Genomic DNA, 18043 nt, shown 5'->3' with positions numbered 1-18043 from the left:
TGATTAACAAATTTATTTTCAATCAGATTATTCCGCCGCAGTTATTTTTAAGTGACGATTGTATTCAACCCCCCCCCCCCTCTACAATCGTTCCAGGACCTAACAATTATCCTCGAAATAATAGTGTTTATCCCTTAATTTGTGGATAATGGATGGCTATAAAACTCTCAATACATATCTAACTCGTCCGCCTAATAATAAGGAAGAAGAGTCCTAACATGACATTGCTAGGTTTTTGTCCCGGCAGGTGTAGCCCTGCCAGCTGCATCCCCTCACTGCAACCTCACAGCTGCAACCCGGGGTGCAACCAGTGGTAACTGCTTGCAGGAGTAGCCCCTGGAACCCCACCAAATGAAGCCCCATCTTGATGAAAGCCTCCCTTATTGTAATAACCCGGATTTTAAAAATATTTTTATTAATATTATAAATGATTTTCTTAAAAAGAAGGAATAAGATTTAATATTTTATTCCAGTTTAAGGAGTTTTCAAAATTTTATATTAAACCCTGGGTTATGGTGTTATTGATAAATAATTGTATTTTTAAAACTGATTTTCATATATTGTTTCGAAAATTCTAGATGATTATTATGTGAATATATGTGTGATGTGAGTAAGTGGTATTGGTGGATTTGTTGGTTAATTAATGATGATTAGTTATGAGTATTATATGATTAATATACGAATTTTTGTGAATTTTATATTATCTGATTTATTGGGTTGACTGCTCATATGTGTTCGTATTTGAGAGATTTCAATTTCTATATGCTCAGAATGAAATATAGTTTATTTGGAAATTTTCATATCGATTTATGGAATGTTAGATGATTTTATAATCGATTTACGGATTTAATTGTGTATATTTATATTTATTTATTAATTATTTGACTTCCGTAAAACCGTCCACTCGTAACGAGGTAGCAAATTTTCTTCCCGGAAGTTTCAACAAAACTCACCTTTAGCCTAATTTGCATATTCCGGACACTTTTCGTGTTTTGACTTTTTCGATCCGGAGTACGGTTTTCCCCGTAGTCGGTCCGGCGGAGTTTTTCGGGTATTTTAATTGTTGATAATTATCTGGTTGTCTCGATAAACGTGAAACTAGATATTTTGATTCATCCTTATCTTGTAATAATTGCAGTGGGACCCGCATACTAATGACTGATTAAAAAGCCCCGTTTTGATGATTATCTTAAAAACCAGTACCGATTGGACCCCGCTTTATTATATAAAGCTAGTAAATATCGTATTTTCATGTCATAAACGATCCAAATGAGTACCAATTATTTATAAATATAAATAGACCTTTCTAGAGCTTATTTTCAACCGTAAATCATTTTCACCAGTTTCTGTTCACGAATACCGAGAGAAACCGAGCTGCGTTCTTCGTGTTCTTCGTAATCAAACAAGGTTTTGAAGGTGTTATTGGAATCCGATGGAGGCGTATGAATAGTCAAAACGAAGCTATCGACGCGTAGAATCTAGTACAATCATCCGTTTATGTGCAGATTGGTCAGGTGATTTTATATTGATTTTTCAAAATTCGAATTTATATGATTTAAATGATGAATTTTTGTAAACGATCTTGTTTGATTGTTTTGATGGTTCTATGATGTAGAGCGTGTTTTTCTCGTCGTTTTGGTATATTATATGTTGAATTTCGAGTTCGGAAACATCTAGAAAAGTGGGTTTGATTATTTGGATGTGTTCTTGAATGTTCTTGAAGCTTTTCAATTGAAATTTGGGGGTTTCCTTTCTGTTGATTCTGGGTGTGCATGGTTTATACCATTAGAAAGAGTGTGAAGAGAGGAATCCGGTGGTGGTGTTGGTTTGAGTGTGGGACGTTTAATTGAGGCTCGCCGGAGTTTTAAAACTCAACGGCGGCGAGCTTCTTTTCGAAGCTTTTGCGGCCATTTCTTATGGCTTTTGGTGATTCTGAGTTTGTAGATGTGTCGCTTGTAGTGTGGGCATGAATTCTGGAGTTTATGGTGAGTGGAGGACGTCGGAAAATCGTTTTCCGGCGAAGTTAGTGGTGGCCGGCGGCAAATTGCCGTTTGGCCACCCAACTTATGAAGATGATGAAGTGCAAGCACTGCACTTTCGTTTTTCGCAAACAGTCCATCAAACTTCTCAAAAGTTACACTTTACACCCTTGCCAGAAAGTTTTAAAAACTTACAAAATAAACCTTTTGATTTTAATTTTCAAAAATTGTTTTTAATTATTTATTTTAAATTCCAAAAATAGTTTTTAATTATTTCTTTATTCAAAAATAAATCTAAATTAGTTTATTAATTAATTTTAATTAGTAATTAATTATTTTAATTGGTCAATTAATTTAAATATTAATTGATTAATTATTTTAATTAATTATTAATTGATTTTAATTGATTAATTATTTGGATTTAATTATCCTTTTTGATTTAAAAATTCCGAAAAATAGTTTCGAGCTTTGAAATATTTTTCTAAATTATTTTCAAGGCTCTATTATTGTTTATGAATGATTTCAAGTCCAATTTCAAGTATTTGGGACTTGATTATTTATCCGAAAAGTGATTCTTTTATCGATTTTAATTCCGAAAAATGTTTAAAAATTCCAGAAAATTCCCGAAAAAATTATTTTAAACCCAAGACTTGATTTAATATCAATTGGGATGGGAGACCTTATATGAAATATATTGTATGCTATCTGTTTGATGTGTTATGTGGCGATAGGAGAGTGAGAAAATTGTTTTGAGCATAACTTTTGATCCGTAAGTCGGAATCAAGTGAAACGAAAGAGAGACAGAAGCTTATAAAGTCTAGTTTGATATAACATAATAATATGATGGAGTCGAGAATGTGAATAATTGTTGTTAAATGTGCACAATGTGATTATATATTATTTGATTGCTATTAATTGATGATTACGTGATATACATGTTTATTCATGATAGTATACAGGTGTGATAAAAGATTTGGATGACATAGTGTCGTGAGTTGATTGATATTGGATAAGAAGATATGGATTATAATGATTGGATTTGGTTGGTTGATTGTTGATTGAGATAGGATAACAGGTGGATAGTCTAATAAATAGACGAGATGATGTCGGATTTTCGATAGGATTCATATGATAAGTGATTGGTAATATGTTATGTGGAATACGACTTGACTATATGATAGAGTCCAAGCATGATTACGTGTTAAGTGATATGTGATAAGTTTAAAGGGGTATATAAGTGGGTATCGATATACGTGATATGTATATGTGATATATTGTTTAGTGACTATAGTATTATCTTATTCTTGTAAAGGACTTAGACGAGACGTGTACGCTCGAAGTCATCAGGAAGTCGAAATGGTATTGCAAAGCGAATAAGGGACGAATCGAGTAAGCGAAGCGATGTGGCGAATAGAGTATAGCTAGAGATGGTCTAGAAATTATGATATGGATAGATTGTGAAAGTGGAAAGATGAGGTTGAGCTATGAAACTGGAGTCAGATTTAAGGCAAGTATCCTAAACCCTTCTCTTGAATATATTGCAAATATTCTGATCCATTCCTTTGGTATCTGTTGCAAGAATTCGTACCTTTCCTTTCTATATTTAAAAGTGCATATGTTCGGATCTATTCTTTCTATTCTTCAAGTTTCTAAAGAATTTCCGTTTTATTAATTAATTCGAAGTTCAGATTGTCATTGAAGCATGTGTTGCTCAGTGATAGTTGGAGCTTTGAATGAATTGGGATCTTCTTGATTATTCAACCTGCCATTGTCATGCTGGTTTAGCAGGCTAAATTCAGTTGCTTAGCCGATAATGGAGGATACTGAATAGTTGAGGATTTCCTGAACTGTAATTTATGAAATGAAGGATCATGATTTATGAATAAATTATTATCAAAGTTTGAATTGGAATTATTCTGTTATTGATGATATTTATGATGATGTTCTGTTAATTTACATTGGCTTCTTGAATTGAATTAGAGAATTGGATTATTGTTTTTATATAAACCTGTGGACCAGATTCGTGGTCATGTTAGGCCAATGAGTGCCTTGGATCCAGTGATAGAGCATGGCGGGGCCTGCTCGGGGTTAGTGCGGAACTGATCAGCTGCCTAACCTTGGTTTTAATTAAAATGTGATAGTCCAATTCAATAATTCTTTTGGGAAAGATTGAATTCCTCAGTATTCAATTGCTGCAAGGTATTGTGATTTTCTTATACAATACCTAAACTTGTGAACTCAGGTTGAATCCTTTTATATCTTGAACTCGTGAACTTCTGTTATATCATTTCAGAATTTTCATTGTTTATTACTACTTGCTGAGCATTGTTGCTCACTTTTGCTATTCCTTTCTAACCATTTCAGAAAGGCTTAAAGATGAGATGATTGATTGCGATTGTGAGTAAGGCTAATGCTAGGCGAGGAGACAGAGTTGAGGATCCAGTGATCGAGGAGTGATCAGGAAAGTTGATGAGGTTGGTGCAAGCTGGAATAGTTGACAGTGATTCTTCTTATCGAAGATGATCTGAGTTGGTAAGAGATGTTGTGTAATAATAGTGGTAGATTCTAATTTCAATACTGTAACCTGGATGCGATCCTGTTGCTTTTAGGGGGTTTAAATGTTCTCTTTCGAATCATTTATTAAAGTTTAAATGTTCTCTTGAAATTCTCCTATTATGGCTTTCAAGTTTGAAATTCAGGTTTTGAAATCATTTGATTTATGTTCTCATTCAAATATTTTATTAAATGTTTTCAGGTTTCAAATTCTTTTGATCTTCATTATCTTTTAAAAAGAAAAAAAAATAAAATACAGGTTTTCAAAAGTGTTTAAAAATGGGTTTTATATGGTGACGTCAGAATCCAGACCCCCGGATTCTCGGGCTGTCACAGTTGGTATCAGAGCAACAGGTTATCAGTTATTGAATTAGAATATAGATTATAGTTTTAAGTTCTATTGATGAGGAATGTTGTGTGACCTCATATAGAGGTATGACCAGACTATCTAAGAATAGTCTAAGGATGAGAGAGAAGAATAGAGTCTAGTTAGACGATTAAGTTGAGTGTATAGGTTTAGAGAGATTTTGATTCCTAAGTTTAGACATTTCATTTCTAGCGATCGAGTAACCGAGAATGGTACTATTGTGAGAAAGGTCAAGATTAGACCTAGATAGAAGAGTTTGATAATGAATGATTGAGTTGAAAATGGTGAAAATGCAGTGTTCAGATTATTCTGACTATACTGCATAGTTGAAAATGGTCTACTGTATTGATTTGAGAATGATAAAGATGCATGGTTCATAGTATGTTGACCATGTTGGATATTTGGAAAAGTATATTGTTTTGTGAGATATGAAGAGTTAGTGTAAGATATGAGTTGTACTGAATCAGAAGGAGAGATTTATAGATAGAGGTGGATAGGTGAGAAGTGAATGATAGAGAGTATGTGGAGTTGAGTCCAGCTATTAGAGGTAATGTCTGCGAGTAAGTTAGAACGTTAGTCCTCGACGACGACGCTTCAAGCTAATCGGGACTTCAAACGATATCAAGGTGGGCCCATAACCCACAGGTTGACGATCCAAACGATTGAAGATATGTTACATGTCATGCTATGGACTTCAAAGGCAATTGGGATGAAATAATGTAAACTACTTGGGCCAGACTTATTACGAACAATGACATCTTACGACGCTATTACGATTGAACGTCGATCAATTATCGAGAAGGCTGAAAAGGAGATATACAACGAACGATGATTTTTGAAGTAGAGCAGTAATTTGAGAAGACCTTGGCAGTACCTCTCTTCAACTAAAGATTCTTTTGATTATATGTTTTTCATCAGTGAGTTATTATGATATCATTTTGATAAACGAGATTTTCAATTTCTCAAATTCTAAGGTGACATTGATATTGATTATTGGTATGAGTTGGAAAGCAAAGATGTGTGATAAAGGTTTGTTGTGAAGAGATAGTGATGTTCCTTGATATTGTTTGACATTTCTTGACATTCCTTGATACCCTTTCATCTTCCTTGATATCCTTTGATGTTCTTTGATATCTCTGATATTCCTTGATATTCTTTGATATTCCTTAACATTTCTTCAATTTGATTGGGATGAACAACCCTATTTATAGGGGACACAAGGTATACCTGTCTGTGTGATAGGAGTTGGATGGGACGCCATCACTTGTGTGTGTTGTGATTACAAGAAGGTTAACAACCTTTAGTAGTGTCTAATATGGACACGCAACATTAAGTTCATTTGATCGTATGGATCTCCCAGTCATTCTTGTATTCCAATGTGACCTATTTTGAAAATATCTTGTTCCTCCGAAATTTCCAAAAGATTGATTCTTGGGAAATGAATTCTGCAGTTGCGAAAGCCTGATTTTTGTTATTTCTTTAAAGTTAAAGGTATGCCAAGGCCGATCCAAAATGAATGATGATACGTTATTACGAAGTGTATAGTGGAATCTTCAAAGTGATACGTTTGAGTTCTCTTTGCGGATTCCGAGGGCGGAATCCTTATAAGGGGGGTAGAATGTAATATCCCATATTATTAAATTTAGATTTGATTATTATAAATCTATTTGTCTAAATATTGTTGTTGGCTTTAATTGAAAAGTGAATTGACTATGTGAATAGTGCTATGTGATGATACTTGTTCTATGGATTAATATGGATTATACTGATTATGCGTCCTCTTCCTTTCTCTGATTCCGAGGACGGAATCCCTGTAAGGAGGGTAGATTGTAATAACCCGGATTTTAAAAATATTTTTATTAATATTATAAATGATTTTCTTAAAAAGAAGGAATAAGATTTAATATTTTATTCCAGTTTAAGGAGTTTTCAAAATTTTATATTAAACCCTGGGTTATGGTGTTATTGATAAATAATTGTATTTTTAAAACTGATTTTCATATATTGTTTCGAAAATTCTAGATGATTATTATGTGAATATATGTGTGATGTGAGTAAGTGGTATTGGTGGATTTGTTGGTTAATTAATGATGATTAGTTATGAGTATTATATGATTAATATACGAATTTTTGTGAATTTTATATTATCTGATTTATTGGGTTGACTGCTCATATGTGTTCGTATTTGAGAGATTTCAATTTCTATATGCTCAGAATGAAATATAGTTTATTTGGAAATTTTCATATCGATTTATGGAATGTTAGATGATTTTATAATCGATTTACGGATTTAATTGTGTATATTTATATTTATTTATTAATTATTTGACTTCCGTAAAACCGTCCACTCGTAACGAGGTAGCAAATTTTCTTCCCGGAAGTTTCAACAAAACTCACCTTTAGCCTAATTTGCATATTCCGGACACTTTTCGTGTTTTGACTTTTTCGATCCGGAGTACGGTTTTCCCCGTAGTCGGTCCGGCGGAGTTTTTCGGGTATTTTAATTGTTGATAATTATCTGGTTGTCTCGATAAACGTGAAACTAGATATTTTGATTCATCCTTATCTTGTAATAATTGCAGTGGGACCCGCATACTAATGACTGATTAAAAAGCCCCGTTTTGATGATTATCTTAAAAACCAGTACCGATTGGACCCCGCTTTATTATATAAAGCTAGTAAATATCGTATTTTCATGTCATAAACGATCCAAATGAGTACCAATTATTTGTAAATATAAATAGACCTTTCTAGAGCTTATTTTCAACCGTAAATCATTTTCACCAGTTTCTGTTCACGAATACCGAGAGAAACCGAGCTGCGTTCTTCGTGTTCTTCGTAATCAAACAAGGTTTTGAAGGTGTTATTGGAATCCGATGGAGGCGTATGAATAGTCAAAACGAAGCTATCGACGCGTAGAATCTAGTACAATCATCCGTTTATGTGCAGATTCGTCAGGTGATTTTATATTGATTTTTCAAAATTCGAATTTATATGATTTAAATGATGAATTTTTGTAAACGATCTTGTTTGATTGTTTTGATGGTTCTATGATGTAGAGCGTGTTTTTCTCGTCGTTTTGGTATATTATATGTTGAATTTCGAGTTCGGAAACATCTAGAAAAGTGGGTTTGATTATTTGGATGTGTTCTTGAATGTTCTTGAAGCTTTTCAATTGAAATTTGGGGGTTTCCTTTCTGTTGATTCTGGGTGTGCATGGTTTATACCATTAGAAAGAGTGTGAAGAGAGGAATCCGGTGGTGGTGTTGGTTTGAGTGTGGGACGTTTAATTGAGGCTCGCCGGAGTTTTAAAACTCAACGGCGGCGAGCTTCTTTTCGAAGCTTTTGCGGCCATTTCTTATGGCTTTTGGTGATTCTGAGTTTGTAGATGTGTCGCTTGTAGTGTGGGCATGAATTCTGGAGTTTATGGTGAGTGGAGGACGTCGGAAAATCGTTTTCCGGCGAAGTTAGTGGTGGCCGGCGGCAAATTGCCGTTTGGCCACCCAACTTATGAAGATGATGAAGTGCAAGCACTGCACTTTCGTTTTTCGCAAACAGTCCATCAAACTTCTCAAAAGTTACACTTTACACCCTTGCTAGAAAGTTTTAAAAACTTACAAAATAAACCTTTTGATTTTAATTTTCAAAAATTGTTTTTAATTATTTATTTTAAATTCCAAAAATAGTTTTTAATTATTTCTTTATTCAAAAATAAATCTAAATTAGTTTATTAATTAATTTTAATTAGTAATTAATTATTTTAATTGGTCAATTAATTTAAATATTAATTGATTAATTATTTTAATTAATTATTAATTGATTTTAATTGATTAATTATTTGGATTTAATTATCCTTTTTGATTTAAAAATTCCGAAAAATAGTTTCGAGCTTTGAAATATTTTTCTAAATTATTTTCAAGGCTCTATTATTGTTTATGAATGATTTCAAGTCCAATTTCAAGTATTTGGGACTTGATTATTTATCCGAAAAGTGATTCTTTTATCGATTTTAATTCCGAAAAATGTTTAAAAATTCCAGAAAATTCCCGAAAAAATTATTTTAAACCCAAGACTTGATTTAATATCAATTGGGATGGGAGACCTTATATGAAATATATTGTATGCTATCTGTTTGATGTGTTATGTGGCGATAGGAGAGTGAGAAAACTGTTTTGAGCATAACTTTTGATCCGTAAGTCGGAATCAAGTGAAACGAAAGAGAGACAGAAGCTTATAAAGTCTAGTTTGATATAACATAATAATATGATGGAGTCGAGAATGTGAATAATTGTTGTTAAATGTGCACAATGTGATTATATATTATTTGATTGCTATTAATTGATGATTACGTGATATACATGTTTATTCATGATAGTATACAGGTGTGATAAAAGATTTGGATGACATAGTGTCGTGAGTTGATTGATATTGGATAAGAAGATATGGATTATAATGATTGGATTTGGTTGGTTGATTGTTGATTGAGATAGGATAACAGGTGGATAGTCTAATAAATAGACGAGATGATGTCGGATTTTCGATAGGATTCATATGATAAGTGATTGGTAATATGTTATGTGGAATACGACTTGACTATATGATAGAGTCCAAGCATGATTACGTGTTAAGTGATATGTGATAAGTTTAAAGGGGTATATAAGTGGGTATCGATATACGTGATATGTATATGTGATATATTGTTTAGTGACTATAGTATTATCTTATTCTTGTAAAGGACTTAGACGAGACGTGTACGCTCGAAGTCATCAGGAAGTCGAAATGGTATTGCAAAGCGAATAAGGGACGAATCGAGTAAGCGAAGCGATGTGGCGAATAGAGTATAGCTAGAGATGGTCTAGAAATTATGATATGGATAGATTGTGAAAGTGGAAAGATGAGGTTGAGCTATGAAACTGGAGTCAGATTTAAGGCAAGTATCCTAAACCCTTCTCTTGAATATATTGCAAATATTCTGATCCATTCCTTTGGTATCTGTTGCAAGAATTCGTACCTTTCCTTTCTATATTTAAAAGTGCATATGTTCGGATCTATTCTTTCTATTCTTCAAGTTTCTAAAGAATTTCCGTTTTATTAATTAATTCGAAGTTCAGATTGTCATTGAAGCATGTGTTGCTCAGTGATAGTTGGAGCTTTGAATGAATTGGGATCTTCTTGATTATTCAACCTGCCATTGTCATGCTGGTTTAGCAGGCTAAATTCAGTTGCTTAGCCGATAATGGAGGATACTGAATAGTTGAGGATTTCCTGAACTGTAATTTATGAAATGAAGGATCATGATTTATGAATAAATTATTATCAAAGTTTGAATTGGAATTATTCTGTTATTGATGATATTTATGATGATGTTCTGTTAATTTACATTGGCTTCTTGAATTGAATTAGAGAATTGGATTATTGTTTTTATATAAACCTGTGGACCAGATTCGTGGTCATGTTAGGCCAATGAGTGCCTTGGATCCAGTGATAGAGCATGGCGGGGCCTGCTCGGGGTTAGTGCGGAACTGATCAGCTGCCTAACCTTGGTTTTAATTAAAATGTGATAGTCCAATTCAATAATTCTTTTGGGAAAGATTGAATTCCTCAGTATTCAATTGCTGCAAGGTATTGTGATTTTCTTATACAATACCTAAACTTGTGAACTCAGGTTGAATCCTTTTATATCTTGAACTCGTGAACTTCTGTTATATCATTTCAGAATTTTCATTGTTTATTACCACTTGCTGAGCATTGTTGCTCACTTTTGCTATTCCTTTCTAACCATTTCAGAAAGGCTTAAAGATGAGATGATTGATTGCGATTGTGAGTAAGGCTAATGCTAGGCGAGGAGACAGAGTTGAGGATCCAGTGATCGAGGAGTGATCAGGAAAGTTGATGAGGTTGGTGCAAGCTGGAATAGTTGACAGTGATTCTTCTTATCGAAGATGATCTGAGTTGGTAAGAGATGTTGTGTAATAATAGTGGTAGATTCTAATTTCAATACTGTAACCTGGATGCGATCCTGTTGCTTTTAGGGGGTTTAAATGTTCTCTTTCGAATCATTTATTAAAGTTTAAATGTTCTCTTGAAATTCTCCTATTATGGCTTTCAAGTTTGAAATTCAGGTTTTGAAATCATTTGATTTATGTTCTCATTCAAATATTTTATTAAATGTTTTCAGGTTTCAAATTCTTTTGATCTTCATTATCTTTTAAAAAGAAAAAAAAATAAAATACAGGTTTTCAAAAGTGTTTAAAAATGGGTTTTATATGGTGACGTCAGAATCCAGACCCCCGGATTCTCGGGCTGTCACACTTATGCCTCCAGTGCAAGCTTATAAGCCTTCTTATATGATCTCGGGGGTTCACCCAGCCATGGGGAAGCCCAATATCCCTCACCACACAACCCAAATAAAGCCCAAATATTGTATTGGACTATAAAATAAGCCCAGGGGAATTTTATGGCACAATAATTGTAATAAGAGGAAAAGATGTTGTATTCCATCCCTGGACTTGTGGAATGGAATACACTGTACGGACTTGTAATATATTAATGTTATATAAGTTCTGTTTTCAAAGGATGTTATCATGACGACCCAGATTCGCGAAAGGGTGGATTTGGGGGCATCACAATTCACGTCCCTAATATGGGAAATAAGAGGAGGAATGATATTCAACGCATAAAAATGGCTAGAGGAGCTCATCCATTGTCGCATTTGTTTTTGGCTGATGACAGTTACATTTGCTATAAGGCTAATGTTGAATCTTCAAATCATATTGTTGAGATGCTAAATAAATTTTAGAAGGCCTCTGGTCATAAAATTAACATAGATAAGTCATTAGTGTTTTTAGCCACAATACTGATCGAATGTAAAAACAGAAGTGTATGATATTTTACAGTTTCAAGAAGCTGGAGATAATACTCAATATTTTGGAATTCCAAATATTTTGGGCAGGAAAAAATTAGTTTTGCTGGGATATTTGAAGGAACTCTTACAACATAGAATGTAGGGATGGGACAAGAAATTATTATCGAAGGGGGAATAAAGAAATTTTGATTAAAATGGTGGCACAAGCTTTACCCAATTATGCTATGAGTGTGTTCCTAATACCTTTAACTCTCTGTAGAGAAATGGAAAGTATGATGTGCAAGTTCTGGTGGAGATGTTTGATTAAAAATTGTTAGGTCCAGATACGATTGTAGAAAGGGGGGGGGGGTTGAATACAATCGATACCAAATAATCGCGGAAGTGAATCTGATTAGAATATGACTTGATAATCAGATTATAATTAATTAATATAACAATGTTTTAAGTCGTTATATAATTAATATGGTTCAGTTTTAATGTCCACTAAAGTTCATAGAATAAATTCGACAGGGTATATTCTAGATTTAGTGATTAAAACAACCGGGTTATCAAAGCACAGAAAACTGTGGATATAACGATCAAGCAAGTTACGAACAACTTGAAAGCTTTACAAATGCTTTGAATTACAAAGTGATGAACACTTTCAAATGAAGAAACTAAGCCATATATATAGGCAAAGCTTTGTACTTGTAAGACAAAGGAAAGACAAGACAATTACAAGTGTTGGAAAGACAAAACAAGAAGGGCAAGACAAACTAGCTTGGGCAAGACAATTCAGGAAGGGTAAGACAAAGCATACACTCGGCAGGACAATTGAGATTGTCTTGGCTTTGGAATTGTCTTGGCAGCCACACAAACTTTTCGGTAGGACAATCTGTTTCGTCATGCAGACATCCATTAACTTTCGGTAAGACGAAAAATTGTCTTGGCAGTGATGTTCATTGGCAAACGGTAAGACAAAACAGTTTGTCTTGCTGTTGCTCGGTAGGACAAATTGTATTGCCTTGCTGGAAGTATAACCAAACGGTCAGGCAATCCATTTGTCATGGCAGTTTGAATTACTCGGCAAGACAATCTTAGATTGTCTTGCTGAGTTGATTTAGGTGATTAAAAATGTAATTTTGTGGTTTGTATTTAATAGAGAATTATCCACTTAATTAAATTAATCATATAAATTCATAAATTAAATTAATTCGAGAGTGAATTAATTAATAAATAAATTACACAATTAATATAATTATTTGAAAAGTGAAGTAATAGTTTATTAAATATTTAATCACTCAATCCACAGTAGAACTTCTTCCTGTCTTCTTTAAACTTTGATAACTTCTTCTTGATTTGTCGATCGAACGAACTACCACTTCTGCTTGACTTCAAATATTTAATTTGAATAACTGATACACAGATGTACTGTCTGGTTCATCTGTATCTAGTTAAATCAAATATTCTTCGTCAAATAAACAATAAGAATTTGGTTTGTTCGTCGAGTCTTCGTCTTGTAAGTACTTCTTCATTGAATGGAATCTTCTGATAAAATAAAGTATAGAAACTTTATATCTTCTGAACTCCTGGACGTGCCACAAAGGATTATTTGTGCACTGAGGCTTGAACATATTAATGAACTTCTTTTAGTGGTGTGCAGTAGCATCCTGGAATTTATCTGACATATAATTCCCATAAATCATTTGACGTTCTTCGTACGGATTCCGATGACTTGCTAATTACTGAGCTTTCTTATCTGAGTTGAGTTGTACTTCTTTAAATACAAATAGGCTGAACATATGCCTTTCAATCTCCCCCTATTTGTTTGTTAACATAACATGCAAATTTCCTAGAGGATAACTCAACTAACAGATAAGACAAAGATTTAAACATTGGAATGTAAATAGCAAAAGTTTACGGTTTGGCATTAAACATTAAACCATGATCATTAATAGATTACAAAAGGATGTTCCTTGAACATATCTAACAAATATCCTAATCAATCTATTCACTCAGAACGAGTGACTTCTCCTTCTTCAGTATCTGAACAGTGAATGATTGGAGTAGAAGGCTCATTCTGAGTAGGCTCTTCAGTTGCAGTGGATTCTCCACGCTTCTTTTTTTCACGAGCCAACGAAAGATGATATTGAACTTCTATGTCCACAGGGTCTTCGATGAAATTGGCTGGCTGAGATTGGTTGATATACTTCATCTTTCTGAAGTAGTGTTGAATGTTCCTTCTTGTACAGTAGTTCACAATCTCAGTATCAGCATCAGCTTTGGCTTTCGTGGCGAAGCCCTTGGTACGTAGAATAGTCGAAACAAGAACCATCTGATTAACATCATACTTAATAAGATGTTTGTAGTCCAGGTAGAAGGTTCCAAACTTGCTCTCGTGAATGAACTTAACACATTAAGGATTCCTGACAACTTGTGGGCTGTTATGAATAGCATTTTCCATAAGTCTGTCACGGAGGAGTTCATTCAGATTTGAGCTGCGTCTGATCTTGTAACGAATCACCCAGATTTCAGTAAGAGATAGAAATTTGAATAGACCAATTGAAACTCTGAATGTTCCGTTTCTCTGAGTAGAAATAATGATCTCCCATTCATTGAGGAGATTCTTGACACCTATAGTTACATATTCTAACTCGAGAGCAAAAGCACGCATAAACATATCCTCATTAGGGTTAGCCTCTCTCAGGTCATAGATGAAAGATTTGAACTTACCATCATTAAAAGGTTCCCTTTGAGGTCCAGAGAATATCTGTCTAGCAATATCTCAGCTTTCACCAACTTTTATGGAGATATCTTCTCTCTTCTCCTTGCACTTAGCATCCCATAGCTTATGTTTCTCCAGCTTGACCAACTCATCACTTGTCCTCTTCTCATCTACCAGTTTCTGTAATTCCTGAAGCTTAGCTTTGCTAGCCTCATGTTGAGCTTTAAACATTTTGACCCTTTCCAAGTGCTCAGGGTCCACAGACTGATCTTCATTGAAGAGAAAGCTTTCCTCGAAACGACCTTCTTCCTCAGCTTCAAAATAAGCAGCATCAAATGCATCATCATCATTAACATCTTCAGGAATGTTGTCATAATCCTGATTAGTGAAGATGTTCTCAGATTCAGGCATTTTGCCTTTAGACTTGTCATAACTTTTGTCAGCTGCTGAAGAATCTTTTCCACTTGCTCCATCTCCACCCTTATCACTCCTATCAGCATCTCCATCATTATTACTCCTATCAGCAGCATCAGCATTGCTGTGGTCATCTTTGTCTTCCTCATCTTCCTTATCCTTCGCCCCCTTAGTTGAGGGATCCTCTGGAGTAGACTGAGATGTAGACTGATTAATCTTCAAGTGTTGAACAACTTGAGCCGAAGTTTGCTCCAAGTTGTCAAGCTTTGTCATACAGAGCTCCTGGTTCTTGTCAAACTTGTCTATCCTAGAGTGAATACCCTTGACATGATCGTCCAATTCCTTTTTCAGAGAAGTAAAGGAAGTATCAGCAACTTTCTCCTGTAGAGTCACCAGCTCTCCACTTCTGAATCTAGCATTCTCAGCATTCAACCTTTCAATTTCAGCTTTCAGAGCAGCCATTTGTTCCTGTAACAGATATGTGTTGGTGTGTGCACTCACCTCACGAACACTCAAAGATATGTCATTATCCTCTCGTGCATGTGTTTCGCTCGGTGTTTGCCTGATTTCACTCGTTTTTGTCACACCGTCACCAGTACCTGTATAGACAACCATAGTTCCCTGAGATGGAACTGTAGGATGTGAAGGAACAAATTGTCCTTCTGATGCCTGTGAAGGCAGATGTACTTGCAGGTCACCAAGTAGATCCTGATCCAAAAAGAAAGAGTGATCAGAAAGGTTTTCATATGACACGTTTTGAAAATCTGTGCTCTCTCTAAGTGAAGAATCATAAGACAAAGGTTCAGTGTTTACTAGCGTGAGTGCTAGTTGTGTGCTGACTCTTTACAGGATACCGCGGTCGGACGGCCAAATTCAATAAATGCATTCTGTGGAGAGAATGAATCTAGGGACTGTATATTTACCATTTCAGTGTCCAAATCCTTTTGGGAGGAAATGGATGCAGCTACAGTTGTCTCTGGTTCTGCCACCCTTTGCTTCTTATGAGACAGAGCTGCGGGATCTCTCAGAATTGCACTCCCACTCTGTTTCCGGGCTACCTTTCGAACAACTGGTGTAGTAGTAGTGTTGGTTGATGTGTTTGATGAAGAATCAGTTGTTGAAATGGAAACGTCAGCTTGGTTATGAACCTGGGTGTTTTCAGGTTCATTGCTGCGAGTCTGGAAATCAAATCCAATGTCACAATCAAAATCTGCAATATCAATATTAAACGTATCAGTGAGATTAGAAAGTACCTGAGCTACCTGTAAGTCAGTCCTGAAGTCCTGTAGCTCTGGATTGATAGCAGAATCAGCAGGCAGGGGTTGAGAGGTAGATTGTGGTTGGGGAATGTGTTGTGTATGTGTAGGTGAAGGTATAGGTTCAGATTGAGAGGGAAAGATGGATGCTTGTTGATCTGGGAAGAAGTTGTAATGTGGAGGGGATAGGTTTTGAGATTGGTGAGGAGAGTTGTATGATGATCGGTGAGGTGATTGATATGGTGAGTTGTAAGGAGGGTTGTAGGGAGAGTAATGGGAGGACTGGCTAGAGGATTGACAGTCTTGTAGGAGTTGAAGTGGTTGAAGATTTTGTGGAGGTGATTGTTGTTGTTGTTCTTGGAATTCTGGTTGAGCCGGTTGCTGCGGTTGTGGTTGATATTGGTTCTGTTGTAGAGGTTCAGGTACTTGAACAGGTTGAAGTGGAACATTAAACTGCTCCAGCATGAAATGAGTCACAGCCAGAGGAATAGTATCATGCTTCTGTTTATTTTCCAGCCTGGTCTGGATCTTAGCACAAGTCCTCTGAATAGGAACAACAGGAGAATCAACATACATGTCCCTATCAGCCTCATTCATCTTATCAGCCAGAAATAGCATCAGAAATCTTGGGTAGAAGCATTCAACCTTCGCATTATGATGAATAGATCGTTGTTTAACAGACCCCATCTTTCTGATAATCTCCCTCAGCAATATCTTCCCAAAGTTGATCCGTCTGTTATAAGCTATGCTGAATCCAAAGATTTGCAACATCGAAGATATATTGCCAAAATTCTTTCGATTAGTGGGAGCAAACACCTTCCCCAGGGTGTCGAAGAAAACATCCCATTCAGCCTTCAGATTTCCCTTTGCCATCTTAGGGAGAAAGATTTGTGCTTGATAATTAATGTCTTGAAAGAATTGTCTAATCTCATCATCTGTAGGGTCTTTTGTAAATTGTCCCTTGGAAATCCCAGGATTCTGTTCACATCATGAACAGTGATGACAATCCTCTTTCCGTTAGGTAGATCCCCTATCAGCTTGTAGTTCTCCAGGGTCGTAGAGTTGACAGCATTTGAGTAGAAGTCAAACAGAGGGTCGTAGAGTTGACAGCATTTCAGCTGTAAGTGCAGTACTGGCCAAACATTCTCTCGAAAGAAATCTGACCCAAGTCTTGAATCTATCAGAGCAGTCATCAGGGTTCAGGCTTGCACAGTAGTTGGTCTCAGCGACCACAAATTCTCCGGCCATTTTTTTTAATAATTAAAAATTGAATTAAGCGAGAATTTTTTAAATAAAATGTTAATTCTCAAATGTCTCGCAAATTTTAACTAATAATTAAAACTTGATTAATTAATTAATAATTCGAAATATTAGAATATTATCGAATTAAAATTTAATTAACTTATATGGCACTAAACAATTTAAATCCACTTAGCCAAACGCAGCCTTAGTCACAAATGCTCCAAACAGCCCCTTAAATTAGAAAACCCCCAATTATCAATCAAGCCAAACGCGGCCTTAATCCAATTAACACCAATTTCAATCACAAACCCTAGCCCCAAATTCAAACTGATCAACCACCAAAAAACAAACCAGTCACAGAGCACACTGATAAGATTAACAAATATGAAGCTTCGGATGTAGTCGAAATCGCGAGCAAACCCAGGCAAGTCGAGGCGAAATCACAGAAAAAATCCGGCAGAGTTTCGTTGCAATTCGAACTAAATCAAGTAACCAGCAAGCACAATGCTTGAAATCGTGATCAATGCAAGTTCTTACAGAGAAAACTTGAAAAACCAGAGCAATCGGAGTGTGTATATCGCAGGCGAGAATGTATGTATCGGAGAAGACGAAGTGAGGCAAGACAAAATGAAATTGTCTTGTCGAACTGATGATTATATATAT

At 35.2% G+C, this 18043-nt stretch overlaps 1 long non-coding RNA gene across 3 annotated transcripts; it reads left to right on the top strand.

The window, feature by feature from the left end:
* The first annotated feature begins 1307 nt into the window (after window positions 1-1307).
* LOC135149124 (uncharacterized) lies at window positions 1308-10987 on the top strand. Of its 3 annotated transcripts, XR_010287247.1 has the most exons (5): window positions 1308-1514; window positions 3292-3486; window positions 4344-7857; window positions 9635-9829; window positions 10687-10987. It is a non-coding gene; the product is annotated as an uncharacterized LOC135149124 (long non-coding RNA). The 3 variants fall into 3 exon arrangements; XR_010287248.1 differs by lacking the exon at window positions 3292-3486; XR_010287249.1 differs by lacking the exon at window positions 9635-9829.
* The last annotated feature ends 7056 nt before the right edge of the window (window positions 10988-18043 follow it).

Source organism: Daucus carota, chromosome 9 (genome assembly GCF_001625215.2).
Source record: "Daucus carota subsp. sativus chromosome 9, DH1 v3.0, whole genome shotgun sequence".
NCBI lineage: Eukaryota > Viridiplantae > Streptophyta > Magnoliopsida > Apiales > Apiaceae > Daucus > Daucus carota.
The sequence above is the reverse complement of the archived record's forward strand: the minus strand, read 5'-3'. Positions and strand labels throughout refer to the sequence as shown.